The sequence below is a fragment of the Cryptotermes secundus genome, unplaced genomic scaffold, assembly GCF_002891405.2.
Source record: "Cryptotermes secundus unplaced genomic scaffold, Csec_1.0 scaffold5379, whole genome shotgun sequence".
Taxonomy (NCBI): Eukaryota; Metazoa; Arthropoda; class Insecta; order Blattodea; family Kalotermitidae; genus Cryptotermes; species Cryptotermes secundus.
In genome coordinates this window covers 1-15,134 of record NW_019742087.1, presented here as the reverse complement: position 1 = coordinate 15,134, position 15,134 = coordinate 1, and the positions used below count along the sequence as shown (strand labels likewise).

The window sequence follows — 15,134 nt, the reverse complement described above, 5'->3', positions numbered from 1 at the left end:
CAGGCAAGTTATACAAAACATCCCTGCTTTTTATGCCTGTGGGACAGTCGAGCCAGAGACCTCCATTGGACATTATTCAGAAGAGCAGCAAAGAGAAGAAGAAAAGGTTTCACAGGCAAAATACTGAACACAGAATATTAAATTTATCATGAAGGAATTGTTTGTTTAATTATGAGAAATAATATGTTTAGTTCAATGTAATAAAATTAGTGATTTTTTCATCGCTGTTATGATCTTTTATTGTAAACCCCTACTATTTTCCAAAAAAATATTTCATGCAGCTGAAAAAAAATTATTTTTGCAGACCTGTGTTATCATAGTTATGTACATAATTTAGAACAAGAGTGAACCATCAATAACAGAGTGTATGTTCTATAACAAATTGCCTAACAGCATAAATCAAATAGGTAACAACACGTTTAAAACGTACCCGAGAGAACTTACTTATTAAGGGATGCAAAGGTTCAGTAGAAGATTACCTCAATGAAGAATTCTATAATATTGGCTACTGATAAGCAGATGTAGAATATGTTACTAACATTATCATTATTCTAATATTTATATTGTTATATTTCTAATAAGTTAATATTATTATCATTGTAATTTCTGTAGTGTATATATCCTGTATCAATGTATTTTGATCTCCAGAATGAATAAGAATGAATGAATGAAAAAACGTTCCTCATTATGTGGTTTTCTTCTTTTCAGAATCCTGTTAATTAACAATTTGTTCTCATGCATATGCAATCTGTTGATGTGCAGTCATCCTTTCAGAATCTTTTAACAGTTCTGGAAGAGTGCAGAATATGATCTGCATCCTACTAGGCCTGACAGGAACTGGATTTCATGCAGCAAATTATTAATAGCCTTTTTAAAACTTCATTCAAACGAATTTCTCAACTGATACTGAATTCTAAGCACTGCAAACTCTGCAACAATGGTTTGGGATGCAGAAAAATGTAAAATTACAGCTTTCATTTTTCTTCTCTTTTAGGTTTTTCATTATCAATGAGGGTTTTCTTTTGTACTATTCTGAAAATGGAAAAACAAAAAAATTGATGAAAAACATTGTTTCAACATTCATCCAGAAGGTGCAATTCCAGTTGGAGGATACATTATTCAGACATCTAATGAACTAGGCCAGTAATCATAAGTGACACCTTTGTACATATATTTCTTTTTTATTGCTAGTGGGGTGCGACTAAGTCCCTCCTACTGTGGCCACTTCTGGCCTATAGTACCAGTCCCAGATGATAGGTGAGGGTGATTGTGGAACAATAGGTGGAATGAGGATTGGCAGGGGAAACGAAAGTACTAGGAGAAAACCTGCCACAGCGTCACTTTGTCCACCACAAATTCCACTTGACCAGACCCGGGATTGAACCCAGGCCGCCGCAGTGGGAAGCCAGCGACTAACCACTTGAGCTATGGTGCAGCATTCTGTACGTGTAAGTGAATGTATGTTCACTGATTAGTATCAAATATTTATTATTATAATGATCTGAGTTTGTGTACTATTAAGTGAAGATTCATTTTAATAGAGTTAAGTGGCCCTGGGAACAGAGACACAATATGACAAAGATCAATGGATACATGTACTTCACGAAGCAGCAAGGATGTAAGTTTGTGGTTTAATTCCCTGTTTTAATTCATGTGTTACTGAAACAGGATATTCTGTGAAGCGTGCATGGCACTTGGTTGCTCTTAATTTCATCTACCAGAATAGAGATGATGGCAGGAATTGTAAATTAATAACTGCTGAACAAGTTAGTGATGTACTAATCTGTATAATGTCAACTGGTATACATATTACGGTCTTATGGGTTATAACATCATGTAGTCTGGTAGGTGGGTACCATAATACCAAACTGCACTGTGACATGAATCTTCACTACTATGAAAAACTGAAACCTCGTCCATTAGTACATTTCCAAACTACCTGAATAATGTCACACATAACCTCAAGTTTTCACATGCAGCTGAGGAGTAAGAAATCGATTCCTTGTGGGGGTAAGAGATTTTTATATTGAAACACACCAATACAACACACAGCAGGATTTGAGCTATGCTACCTACACATAAATTAAAAAAAAAATATTACTTCACACAAATATTACCTGTCCTTTTTTATCCTGCAACACTTGTGACAAAGTTACTCGTGTCCATGACATTCTTTAAGTCATACGTGTCCCCTCGGAAGTGCAAAATGAGCAACAAACCTGGCAAAGCTTCCCAAACAAGAACTTGAGTGCTATATATTGGGAAGCAAGAAGCAAAACAGGTTAAATCATACCAAATGCAGCCATTGGAAACCAACCAACTTGTGAAATAATGATGCACTAATAACATGTATTTGTATTTGTATATACATTCTATCCCTTCTTGAAAATTCATTAGTAATCAGGAATTGGTTCATCTTGAATTCTCAACATTTCATTCATGTTTTATTTATGCAGTACTGAACCATTTTTCCTACCATTTTCACATTTTTTTATCTTTAATCCTGCAATTCCAATTCCAATTCTTTTCATCCTTCCACTTACATTTGATGAATTTTTCTTCATCCTTGTGTTTGCACTTCCTTTTTCCAACTTTCAACATTTTGGTTATGTATTTTCCTCTTTTTGCCTAAAAAAGCTTTTGTCTTACTCAGCCTTGTCGACTCATCCTCTAACAGAAATGAGTACCAGGAATATTCTGGGGGGTAAAGGGCAGCCAGCATGTAGGGCTGACAACCTTGCTGCCATCTATGAGCCAATTGTCTAGAAAATGTGGGAACCTCAATATCTCACAACTCTATGGGCCTCCATGGCCTGCTACAGGGATACCTTTACTTTTCATGTATTTTGCAAAGCTGCACAACAACAAAACTTAAATTAATAAAATTATCATAATCCAACCGCGCACAATTATCTTCAATCAACTTTAATGTACTCTGTAGGCATGTCAGGCAAGGCTTGTAGCACACTGTTGATTCACATTCACCAAAAATGCCTCATCTATTAGTTTACACTTATCCCTGGCATTTTATTGTTGTCACAGACAGCTGGAAGGAAATGGAGGACAGCAGGTGGTTAGCCTCTGTGGACCAGTTAGCTAATATGCTTGCTATTGGCATATCCATCCTTACATCACCCCCAAAACTGCCATAGTGCAGATACAGCAAAGGCCTCTTGTTCAAGCGAGGAAAAAATGACAGAATTCAAGATGAAGAGCAGTGATAAGCATAAACATGCTCTCCATCTACAGGGATAGGCCACAACACAGTTATAATCCAAAAGTGCTAAAGTTTCCTACAACAAAAAAGTACAGTATAAAGTATTTTCTCACATTCTTTCTAATGCTCAGTGCACCAACCTTGCACAAGAGATTAAATCACAATCAGAGAGACTGAGACCCAATAAATGTTTTCAGAATATTAATGATCAGCCTTTGTCTCAGAGCAAAAACTGCAACATGATAATGAATCCCATGTGCAGGAGAACTATTCTGTGAGAACTCTGTTTTCTGTGGAAAATGATTCCAAAATTTCAAACAAACAGTAAAAAAACTTGCTAATGGATCATCCATCCAATTCTGAGAGAACATACGAAAATTACGGCCTTGTGAACACTGGCTCTGTCCACATTTTGATATATATAGGAATTATGTCATCGTCAACACAACACAACTCAGTTTTATTTTCGATCTTCATACTGCTACATGTTTCAGTCACATAAGACCATCATCAGGCAGTTGTACACAGGAATATGTATAGTCATTCAAATACAGATATGGATCCTTATCGATGCAAAGCGTTGTTTTATGTACTGATATAAAACTCTTGCTTCAAGTTTATGTTACATTAAAGTAGCAAATACATAAATAAGATAAAAGACAAACATAGGGTTATATCATATATCAAATTATAATGTGTTTAAATCCTATAAAAATATTAAAAAATGTGAAAGGTTTTTCGATGATAGGTTACGAACTGTATGCCAACTTAAATATTTTAGATTTCCCTGCTACAGTGTAGAAAATTAGCCATGTATGTTGTTTGTAAGGTCTTATTGTAGAAGCTTTCTACGTAGTAAGCCCGGTTGTGAAGCCCAACGGCAAGTTTCTATGATGTATGGGTAGTGATGTGTGGATATTGGTAAGCTATTCACACGATATGTATCTTTATATGATCGTACAATATGGCGTATGTGTTCCTTGTCTGGGCGCGTATACATTCTGTGTGTTCTACACTGTGCAGTGGTTCGATGTAAATTGTTTGGAGATGATGGTGGTGTTTTGGAAGGGGAGAAGGACGGGGAAGAACCAGGTGTCTTATATGTTGTGTGTGTGTGTGTGTGTGTGTGTGTGTGTGCGAGGGGAGTGATGGTGGAATATGGGGGGATGGGAATGTTATGCAAGTATAGTAATTGGGATTATTTATTATAAGGTCAAAGATGGGTTTATGCGTATCTGTGTAAGTGTCGTTCATCTGTAGCTTCCTTTTACTTAAGTCATTTATATAAAAAGTCGTTTGAGTGTATTAAGTAAATGGCTTTTCTCTGCTCTCTCTACCACTTCCACGGTCTCTTCAATTGTGCCATATGTGTGGCCTGTGTCTAGCACGTGTTGAGCATATTTTGACATGTGTCCATTCTTGATGACGGCTGGGATTTGACCTTCTTTGGTGGCAGCAAGTCTGCATGTTTCCACTGCTTGCTTATTTTCTTCATTTCAGGGTCATAATGATAGACCCAACATTCAGCCATCGTGATCAGGTGGTCGAAAAATTCCACCTTTTCATATTGACACAACTGCAAGAGTTTCTTTGCCACATCTGTCCGTTGCTGTTTTTAAACTGGTGTCAACAATCATGACACCCAACGCACAGTGACCTTTGTCATGTGTAACTTGTCATGGATGATGCTGAAAACCGACCCATGGCTAATGCAGACCTCATCAACAATAGCTTCAATAGTTATGTGCCCATCAGATAGGATCAAAGCTTTCCACCTGTGCCACAATTCCTGGTTCCTCAGGGAGAGATGGTCTTCCACTTCAGGGTTCATCTTCAAGGTTTGTCTGTCCACAATGAAAACGCCTTTTCCACCTGACCACTGTGTCATACGATGGTACACCTTCCTGATACACAGTGGTCATCTGGTTGTGGATCTCCCTGGCAGATTTCCCTAGCAAATGCAGGAACTGTATCACAGCATGAGCCTCCACTTTTTCAACCGATATCGCCATTTTGCTTCTGCCCCTTCTGGTGGCTCCCTCTGCGCAGTTGGTGCAGGAGAATTTGATTGTTCGGCAAGCTCAGGAAATGGTCTATCTCCTACACAGAACAATATTTTGGAATTATGATTTTCTCATGGTGATAATTAAAACATTTTGACTTTCCATCACACATACATTTAACAGATAGAATAAAAATCAAAATATGAGAAAAATATCTGGCTGATCATGTTTAAATCCATATTCTACTATTCAAAACTAGTTCTAAAGCAAAGCATATACAAATTTATTACAGTTCTTAGTGATGGACACTACTTACTATTGATGTATTCCAACTTTGTTAACCAGACCAAAACACAATCTTTGTCCAGTGCCATCACAGCATGAACTGCATGAAAACCCTGCATTTCAACTTATACATTATGGAGGAATTGTGTTCTACTGAACTTCATTCAGCACACACCTTCTGATATGCAGCACCTAATCCAAGCACAGTACACCCAACAGCATCGGCAAGAAATAAACAGAATCTTCATAAATTGTTGTGGCAAGCAAGGAACCAGAGGAAATCTATGCAGAAAACAAAATTTCTTTCCCCCCTCAACACATGAAACACGGGATAAATTAGTATCATAAAACTGCCTGCAAACTTTAATGAAAACACTGAAACAAAAGCAGCCCAATTATAATTTACAGATGTCCCAACAAGTCACCTCAGTTTTAGAAGCCTTATATTTCCTGAACCACAGTATTTTGAGTTGAATTTATAAACGATGTTAAACTAATAACTGTCCAATAATAATAAATTGAACTGATCACTCATTGAAGATTATATCATGTACATATAATTGTGTCTTGTTCTATTAGAAGGGATTTGCTCATTTCAACCCTTACTTGCTCCACATCTGAAGTACTCACTAAAGCATGATACCACATCAAAATACATGCATCACACAAGAGCTTTTCTTTTTTCTTTTCAATTAACTTTCATTTTAGGGTTTCATCACTGACCAGAAACAAACATTAACCACATCCTATTCTATGCACTGTTTGAACTAGTTAACCAGATAAGAAGTACCTTCAGTTTCTGAGTGCTTGCTGTGCCAACTGTCAACAGCAACAGATTAACCTCTAGCAACAGTAATCTAATAACACAATTCAAAGCATTTATGAGTTGCATTAATAATATTTACATTAGCTTGGAAATATTCAAATGAAAACTTTTGTAAATCTTAAAGGCATTTATCAAACTACTAAAATAAGCTTATTCTGCTGTTGTTAACACCTCCATCACAACATATCCAATGATCACCTACACCCATATAGCAGCAATACACTAAAAATCTCAAAACACTTCCTCAGCATTCTCACGGCTGTGAGATGGTTGAAAAACTGCAGCAGCAAGACTAGGAATATGTGCCACTAAAATATCTCCTGGCCATGAAGCACACCCTACCATGCAAGGGCTTAACACAATGAATTATAACAATTATAAATGCAATAGAAATTTTATCAAGTTTTGTCATGATAGTGAACACAACAACAAAAAAATTGTTAATACTTCAAGTCTTTCTATCAAAAAATATTAACCCAATCATTCCAAGTAATAATCATTCAGCATTCCAGAAATTTCCTTCAGAATAATTCCAAAGTTCTGAATAATCTGTAATCATAGCTCTGAGCTTATCTCGATATTAAACCCTGCTGATTGATACAAGAAATGCAGCTTCAACACCATTCCCAAGACATGGCCAACCTCAAGCTTCAAACTGGATAACAATATCCATGGAGACTGTGCAGCTTGCCCAGTGGTGGGGAATCATCTCAAAGTTTTCAAGCCATAGCATCATCTCCGTCACGTAAGGTACACATGTGTGGGCTGGGCTTGTATACTTAATCCATTACAAAAGGTACCATTTTTTGAGACATTTTGTACTGTGACCAAGTACCAGTACACCTGAGGGAAAAAAATAGTCCAACTACTACACTGTGCTATGAAGCAACAACTAGTGTCATGCTAAGTATGAAATCATAACACGAAGTTCTCTGATTTTGCCGTAAAGCTGATCATGTTACAACATTAATATTAAAGTGAAATAACCTCTAAACTTTAAATAACTCAAATTAACAACATACAGCATAAATAAAAGGGTACCCCCTGATACGAAGTCTTTCAATTGGCACAAAACAGCATCCAGAATACAATCTCAAAAACGAGTTGTGCTCTCACTGAATGCATCACAGCAATAGCATTCCTGATTGTACAGGAACATCTCCCTTGCAGAATAGTAAAAGTGAAAAACAGACATCATGTGGGCAAAGCAGAGTGTTATGCTAGTACAGACATGCCCTCATTTAGTCCTAGTTTTGCTGCCCTAATCATCAAAATCATTTGCCACTTCTAAATACAACCATTTACTCAGAACTATGTCTATTAAGTTTTCCCTAAAAGAATCAGCATAAAACTTCAAGAACATGAAATTCACAGGAGTTGGGGACACACCCATACATGGCAACATTCACAATTTGCACAAAATAGTTCGGTGTCAAAACAAATAATGAACTACAACTGGCAGTAATTTCTAACACTTGAACGTATTAAGAAAAGCTTGTCTAATACTCATCAAGTAGGAAGAGACAACTTCAAGCAGATGGATGACCTGCAGCCTGCAGAGTCTGATTTGAGGACACAAAACATCCAAAATCTGCAAATGGCATAGATGCTTAGGTAGGATAGGAAAGATCACCATCAATCCTCACCAAGGACCGCTGCATATGTCACCACAGTTGAGTTCTAAAAGTATAAAACAAAACTTTCGTTCTGCACAAGTACTTTGGGAACAAAATATAAGACAAACTTTATCTAAAAGAAAATCTTCAATGTACAGCATTCAAGTGCATTAATATGAACTCAATTTTTTCAATTTTAATATTCAGTTAACTTCCAAAGTGCCATTAAAACAACCTTTTCAACATGTTCTACCTTTAGTTTCATAAAATTCCTTGCCATCCCACTGTCTGCGAACATATTGCAATATTTCTACAGTGTGAACGTGAAAAACATAACCTTACAAACTTACCAACGAAAAGGCTGTGCCATAGCTCAAGCAGTTAGTCGTTGGCTTCCCACCGTGGCGGCCCGGGTTTGATCAAGTGGGATTTGTGGTGCACAAAGTGGAGCTGGGGGCGGGTTTTCTCCGAGTACTTCGGTTTCCCCTGCCAATCTTCATTCCACCAAATTCTCCATCATCATAATCACCCAGGGCAAGTACAATAGGCCAATCAGTGGCCGCCATGCTGAGTGGAACCACTTGGACTCCACCCCTTACTAATCAAAATTTTACGAAAGAAAACGTGTTGATAAATAAGCGATGCTACTAATGGAAGGCTCCATTTGTAACCCCTCCTGCTATACCACTTCCTGTGACCAGCAGCAATTCTAAAATCCAACCAAGGCTGTACAGGTTCAAGGGGCCAAACGTCTGTATCCAATCTTACATGCTTCAAAATTAAGATTCACAGGTATGCAGTGACACAACATCTAGCAAATCTGAGATAAAATTTTCTTTCCACTTCTGTAATGATCACAAAAATCGTTTCACAAAACCCCATAATTATTTTNGAAAAAAAAAAAAAAAAAAAAAAAAAAAAAAAAAGGAAAAAAAAAACCTTTGCTCAAACTATTACAGCATGGACTTGATTATATGTTCATTGAGTACTGCACACAAATTTCAAACTAACTGCATGTCTCAGTATCACACTAAAATAAACAGCCTACTTCAGATTCAGCTGCATCACAGCTCCATCTACCAATGCAAAGTCATGGCAATTACTTACCAAAACATGGTTGTCCACAGTGATCTGGAAACCCATCTATGAGGTATCCTTTTGATCTGCAATTAGAATTACTAGAATGTGGCCAGAGGATCTCATTAGATAAGCACCACAGAATCATCAGAGGATGATACCTGCTTCAATATTACATATACCCATCCCTTTTACTAATTACTCTATTTATGTATATTGAGTAGATTGTAAAATAAAAAAAAATTACAATTACACCCTCCACACTATCATCTAAAATGCATCCAACATCCATGACAGTGACATACAAAACAACTGGGGACCATACACCTCGACCACCAGCATCGTCTACAGCCCCAATATCCAAAACAATAGCGCTGTGATACCCTTGCACTGGGGCTGTCTGCATGTGGAGCAGACCTGGCAAAAACATCAAAAAGGGCAAAAGCAACTTCAAACTACAACATAGTAACGTTTGGCTGCTGAAATTAGCTTCTCTCTATATCATGCACACTGCACACCCTCTCAAACTAGTATTTTTCTGATCCCCATTTGGTATAATCAGTATATTTAGAAGCCCAATTCAAGCTAAATTATATCATAAAACCACAACTTGAATCCAGTTCTGATGAAGATACCAGTCAAGACAATACACCTTGCCCAGAAGTGGATATCGGGCCTGAAGTATTCAAGGAACAGCACTGTGGACCTCATGCACTGGGAATGTCTCCATCTGAAGTTGATCTAATAACACTAACCAGGGAAATGAAAGAACCTCTCCAACCTGCTGTCTAGTTGAGACTCACTATAACAGAAGTACATTTGAGCTTTCCTCTGAATCATGCATCTTCCAATTCCTTAACATTATTTATAGCTTTCCTTCTAAATCTTGTTCAAGGCATGTATTGCAAATTTGTTTCTTTCTATTAACTAATGAAAAAATTAATCCAGCAAAACACCAGTAATGAAATTCACAGCTATTACAATAAATATATTATACAGATTGAATACAAACTACATTAAAAATTTGAACTTGTTAAACTAAAGTTAGCATGTCTTTCATATAAGGTGACCATAATTTGCTTAATATCACAATCTGTGATGAACTCTGTCATCCAAGTCACAGAAATAAAAATTTCACCATGTTCCAACGACCACCATTTTTACATTAATTTTAGTACCCCACCCAACATGCACAGATAAAATCAATTCAGTTTATAATTCTGCTGACAGGAAATTTCAAATTTCTTACTTACAACACTTCCTGTTTCAAGTCTATCATGCAAGGCACAAGTCTGTCTCTCACTCCATTACATAAGGTGCTCTTGTCTTATTGTCGCAAGTAAATCATTATGTTACATTAGTTGAAAAATAACCTCCGAACATTAAAGAACAATAGTTCATAAAAGTGTAGAAAAAATGGGTACCCCTCCAACCCGTAAGATATTCATTCCAACCACTTGCCATAAAAAGACCTGCAGAACAGTACCTCAATAAGCAGCTGTGCTTTTACTCCATCTATCATGGCTATACAATGGCATTCTCTACTGACTAGAGAACACAATGGTGCAAGGTTAACATTTGTCTGCTTGTCTACTTAATCCATTACAAGAGGTTCTCCATTTCTTTTTGCGCAGAATAACCGGAGTACCAGGGCACCTAAGGAAATAACATACAACTACTTCATGATAGTCTCAGGAAATGTCATGGTATCATGTACAAATATAAGATCATACAATTAATTTCTTGGATATTGTTGAAAGTTAATCACCATGTTACAATGCTGATGATGCTTATTTCAAATAACATCCAAAAATTTAAATAACTGTAATTAATGACATACAATATCAAGAAAAGGTACTTCTTGATAAGTATTTCCAGCAAGAAAATGACCTCAAAAAGAAGCTACTCTCTCCATTAACATATCACAGTTATATGTCACTCTCTACTGTACACGAGCTTCACCTTTCTTGCAGAATGGCAAAACTGAAAAAGGGCAATATGCAGGCATAGCATCGAGTATTATCGTAGTACAGACATTCAGAATTTTAAATGACTGTAATTAACAAGAGTCTAAGTAAAAAAAAGGTTCTACCTGATATGATGTCTTTCAAAACAACTTTCCATAAAATAACCCTCAGAATACAATCTCAGAAAGGAGCTGTGCTCACAGCATAAAAAAGGTTACTTCAACATGAAGTCTTTCCAACAACTTGCCACAAAATGGACAACCAGATTACAATCTCAAAAATAGACTGAACGTATCACGGCTATACAATGGCATTATCTATTGTAGACGAGCTTCATCTCTCTTGCAGAATGGCAGTACTGAAAGAAGGCAATATGCAGGCAAAGCATAGAGTATTACGTGGGTCATTTCATAAATAATGCGCAGGTTGGCAACACTGCAGATTAGATGACACAACAACGAGCCTCACGTCAGTTACAGTTCAGGGCTTGAGAAAAAAGAGCGTTATTTTGTTTCATTTATAATGTACTCTGTTCTTAAATAAAGTGAGTTAGAAATGGAGCCTGCACGGTTCTCGGAGTATTGTGACTGTTGAAGATCAAAGGTTGTACATTAAGATCGAAACTTTACCAAAAAAATTTCGACGATCTCAATCAAAGGTCAAACAAATGATGACATTTGCTTATGATCACCAAGGAATCATCATGACAGACGTAGTTTCGTGCGGGAAAAGTGTCGCAGCAGTTTATTAAAGTGACTTTAAGCAAAAAATGCGCAGAAAAATGCACAAAAACCGACCTCAGTTGCTCGAGGCTGGGCCGATCATTCTCCATGACAACGCTCGCCCGCACATCGGGAAAGTTGTAACAGAAAAGCTGCGCCAATACAGTCAGGAGGCGTTGCCTCATGCTCCCTACAGCCCGGACATGAGTCCACCAGAGTTCGACTTATTCCCAAAGTTGAAACAACCTATGTGAGGCTGTTGTTTTCTCTCTCTGGAAGAGCTTTCTGCTTCAGTACCTGAGCATTTGATAGATAAAGAAAGATGGTGTCCTGGATGGAATAGTAAGGCTTCCCACACGTTGGGACTCGGTCATTGAGAAGCAGGGGGACTATACTGAAGGACTGTAAAGAGATATTAAAAAAAATAAACATGGATGCAAACAAAAAATTGTGTGCATTATTTCTGAAATGACCTACATAAGTGTATTATTCTAGTACAGATATCTCACCGAGACCTCATTTCACTGCCTTCATCATCAAAGCACTTCCTGCAAATCCAAATAACGTAATTTGTGCCCTTTCTGAATACAACCATTTGCAACACAACTAATTCTATTAAGTCTTCACAAACATGAAATTCACAGACTTGGAAGATACCTGTACCTTATAAAATTCAAATTACCCCCTCTAAGAAAGTTCAATGTTGTAACAAATAATGAATTACAAATGATACCAATTATTAAGACTCGAACACATTAAGAAAAGTTTCTCTAATAACCTCACATAGCAAATGGACTGCTTCAAGTAGGCGCACCATACAGAATCTGATAAAAATGGCAGGCATACTTGGGCAAGATAGGAAGGATTACCATTAATCTTTACTAAGGACCACTGCTTACATCACAGTTCAGCTCTAAAAGTATAAAACAAAACTTTTCTTCTTTGGAAACTTAACAAAACATAAAAGCAATTATTAAATCAAGAAATGTCTTCAAAATATTGATTTTGAAAAAAAAATGTAACGTGTCAATAACAACCAAACTTTAATATCTGGTTAATATCCAAAGTGCCATTACAACAACTAATTCAACAAGCTCTACTTTTAGTTTCACATTAGCAGCCTGCCACCCCAATGTCGGGTGCAAATGTTCAATGTTTTGCACATGAAAAACAAAAACGGAGTAAACTTACATTACGTAAACTCGTTGCCAAAACAAGAGACGCTGCTAAAGACAAATTCCACTATAACATTTCTTGTGACCAGCATCAATTCTACAATGCAATCAAGGCTTCAAGGGAACTTCCGCCCCAAAGGCACTGTTCAGGTTCAAGCGGCTGAACACCTGCCTCTACCAGATAGCCAGTATCTGCATGAAGAGAAAGACCTGTTCTACCCACACCCCACCCCACCCCACCCACCCAACCATTCTCACTTCAAAATTGAAAACCAGACATATGCATTGAAACAGCATGTAGCAAACCTTAGGTTAAAATTTACTTCCCATTTCTGTAATGATAGAAAAATCCTTTCGCTTCATAAGGCCCAACAAACCTTCAAAAACCCTTTAGTATTGCACTATCACAGCATGGACCTGATTAAATTTATGTTCGCTTTCAGCATTTGACGCAGTAACTTCGAAAGTGCATTCCTTACTGCATGGAATTTTCTATCAGAGTAATCAAGCTTCACAAGTGCTATCACATTGAAATAAACAGCATACTTCAGAATTCAGCGACTCTACCTGTGCAAATTTATGGTATTTCCTTACAGAAAACATAGTCCTTAACAGTGATCTGGAAACATATCTACAAGGCATCCTCCTGATATGCAATTAGAATTACCCTAAGCACCATTATCTATGGTGCATCAAAACATCTTTCACACTAGCAGTGGCACGCAAAACAATTTGCACCACACACCCTACTCACCACCGCCACCTAAGGCCCAACAACCAAAAAAACAGCACTGTCACATCATTGCACTGGGGATGTCAGCATGTAGAAGGAATCTGACAAAAATATCAACAGCGCAAAATCAACTTCAACCGATTAACCTAATATGAACGGGTGTTTAAAATTACCTTCTCTCTCGATCATACACAAGACAGCACACCTTCAACTAGTATTTCTGATCCTCATTTCATAGAGTCAAGATATTTAAACACTGAATTACACCTATGATAAATTGTTGTCGACCTGAATCAAGTTCTGGAAAACAGAAGTACATTTCAGCTCTCCCCTGAATCACGCAACTTCAAAACCATTCATACATTTCATTTTTAAATCTTGTTCATGGCATTTATTACAAATTCAAGATTCATTCAATTAACAAATGGAAAAGTAATCCCAAAACAACACAAGAAATAAATTTTACACGTATTCATTAAGAATTAGAATGGTATTAAAAAACAAATTTAAAGTATTTTAAAAATATAACTTTCTTCACCTGAAACTAGATCCTTTCAGTTAGTACATGGCATGCGATCTGCCACCTTCCACTCCAACACTACCGGAAGTGCATTCTTGTCCACAACCTGACAAATACTAAGCATACACAACACCCTAACAACAACCACTACAGTTACACATATACCAGGAAAAAGACGTTCATCCTGTTTTCAAAAATAATACTGAACATTACACTTCTCTAATAAACCTCATGTACCAGGCTTGAGACTTCCAAGATGTAGGGCCCGATGAAAATGTCATGGTATATACTGCTTCAAGTCAGTTACAGACTTCCAACATGCAGCATCTCATTAAAATTGCATGGATACTTGGGCAAGATAACAACCATCACCATCAATCTTCACCAGGACCGTTGCTTACACCACCGTTGAGCTCTAAGAGAACAAAACAAAATTTCCTTCCACCAAAAACAAGAACTCTAGATGGTTGGGCAAAATTTAAATTTCTTAAAGAATCTTCAAAATGTGTAGTTCAAAAAAATGAAGGTGCCAACCAACATGAAGTAAACTTGAATATTTGCTTAATTTTCAAAGTGTCATTAAAACAAGATCTACCTTCAATTTCATGTAACTGCCCAGGATCATATTACAAATTATCTTGTGAAAAACGTAACCTTGCGAACATACGTAAGTATGAAAGACTTTGGCCAAACAAGCGAAGCTACTAATGGCCAACTCTGTTGGCAACCCCTTCCAATATTCGCATTCCATTGCAGGCTCCAAGGGAACTTCCATCCCTAGGCAATGTTGATGCTCAAGGGGCTCAACATATTGGTATGTATTCACCAGAATGCTAATATCTGTAGAAAGAGAATCACACTGAAATAAACAGTGCACTTCAGATTCAGCTGCATCACAGCTACCTCTACCTGTACAAAGAAACGGGATCTCCTTAATAAAACATGGTGGTTCGCAGTCACCTTCATAATTATCTACAATGCATCCTCCTGATC

The 15,134-nt window shown here is 37.2% G+C and overlaps 1 long non-coding RNA gene across 7 annotated transcripts; it reads right to left on the bottom strand.

The window, feature by feature from the left end:
• Positions 1-4,326: 4,326 nt before the first annotated feature.
• Positions 4,327-15,128, bottom strand: LOC111873037. Of its 7 annotated transcripts, none has more exons than XR_004513966.1 (5): positions 14,160-14,370; positions 13,795-13,921; positions 10,511-10,680; positions 9,055-9,110; positions 4,327-8,011 (listed from the first exon to the last, which is right to left on the bottom strand). It is a non-coding gene; the product is annotated as an uncharacterized LOC111873037 (long non-coding RNA). The 7 variants fall into 7 exon arrangements; XR_002844340.1 differs by lacking the exon at positions 13,795-13,921 and adding an exon at positions 13,643-13,722; XR_004513967.1 differs by lacking the exons at positions 13,795-13,921; positions 14,160-14,370 and adding an exon at positions 14,379-15,128.
• Positions 15,129-15,134: the final 6 nt, after the last annotated feature.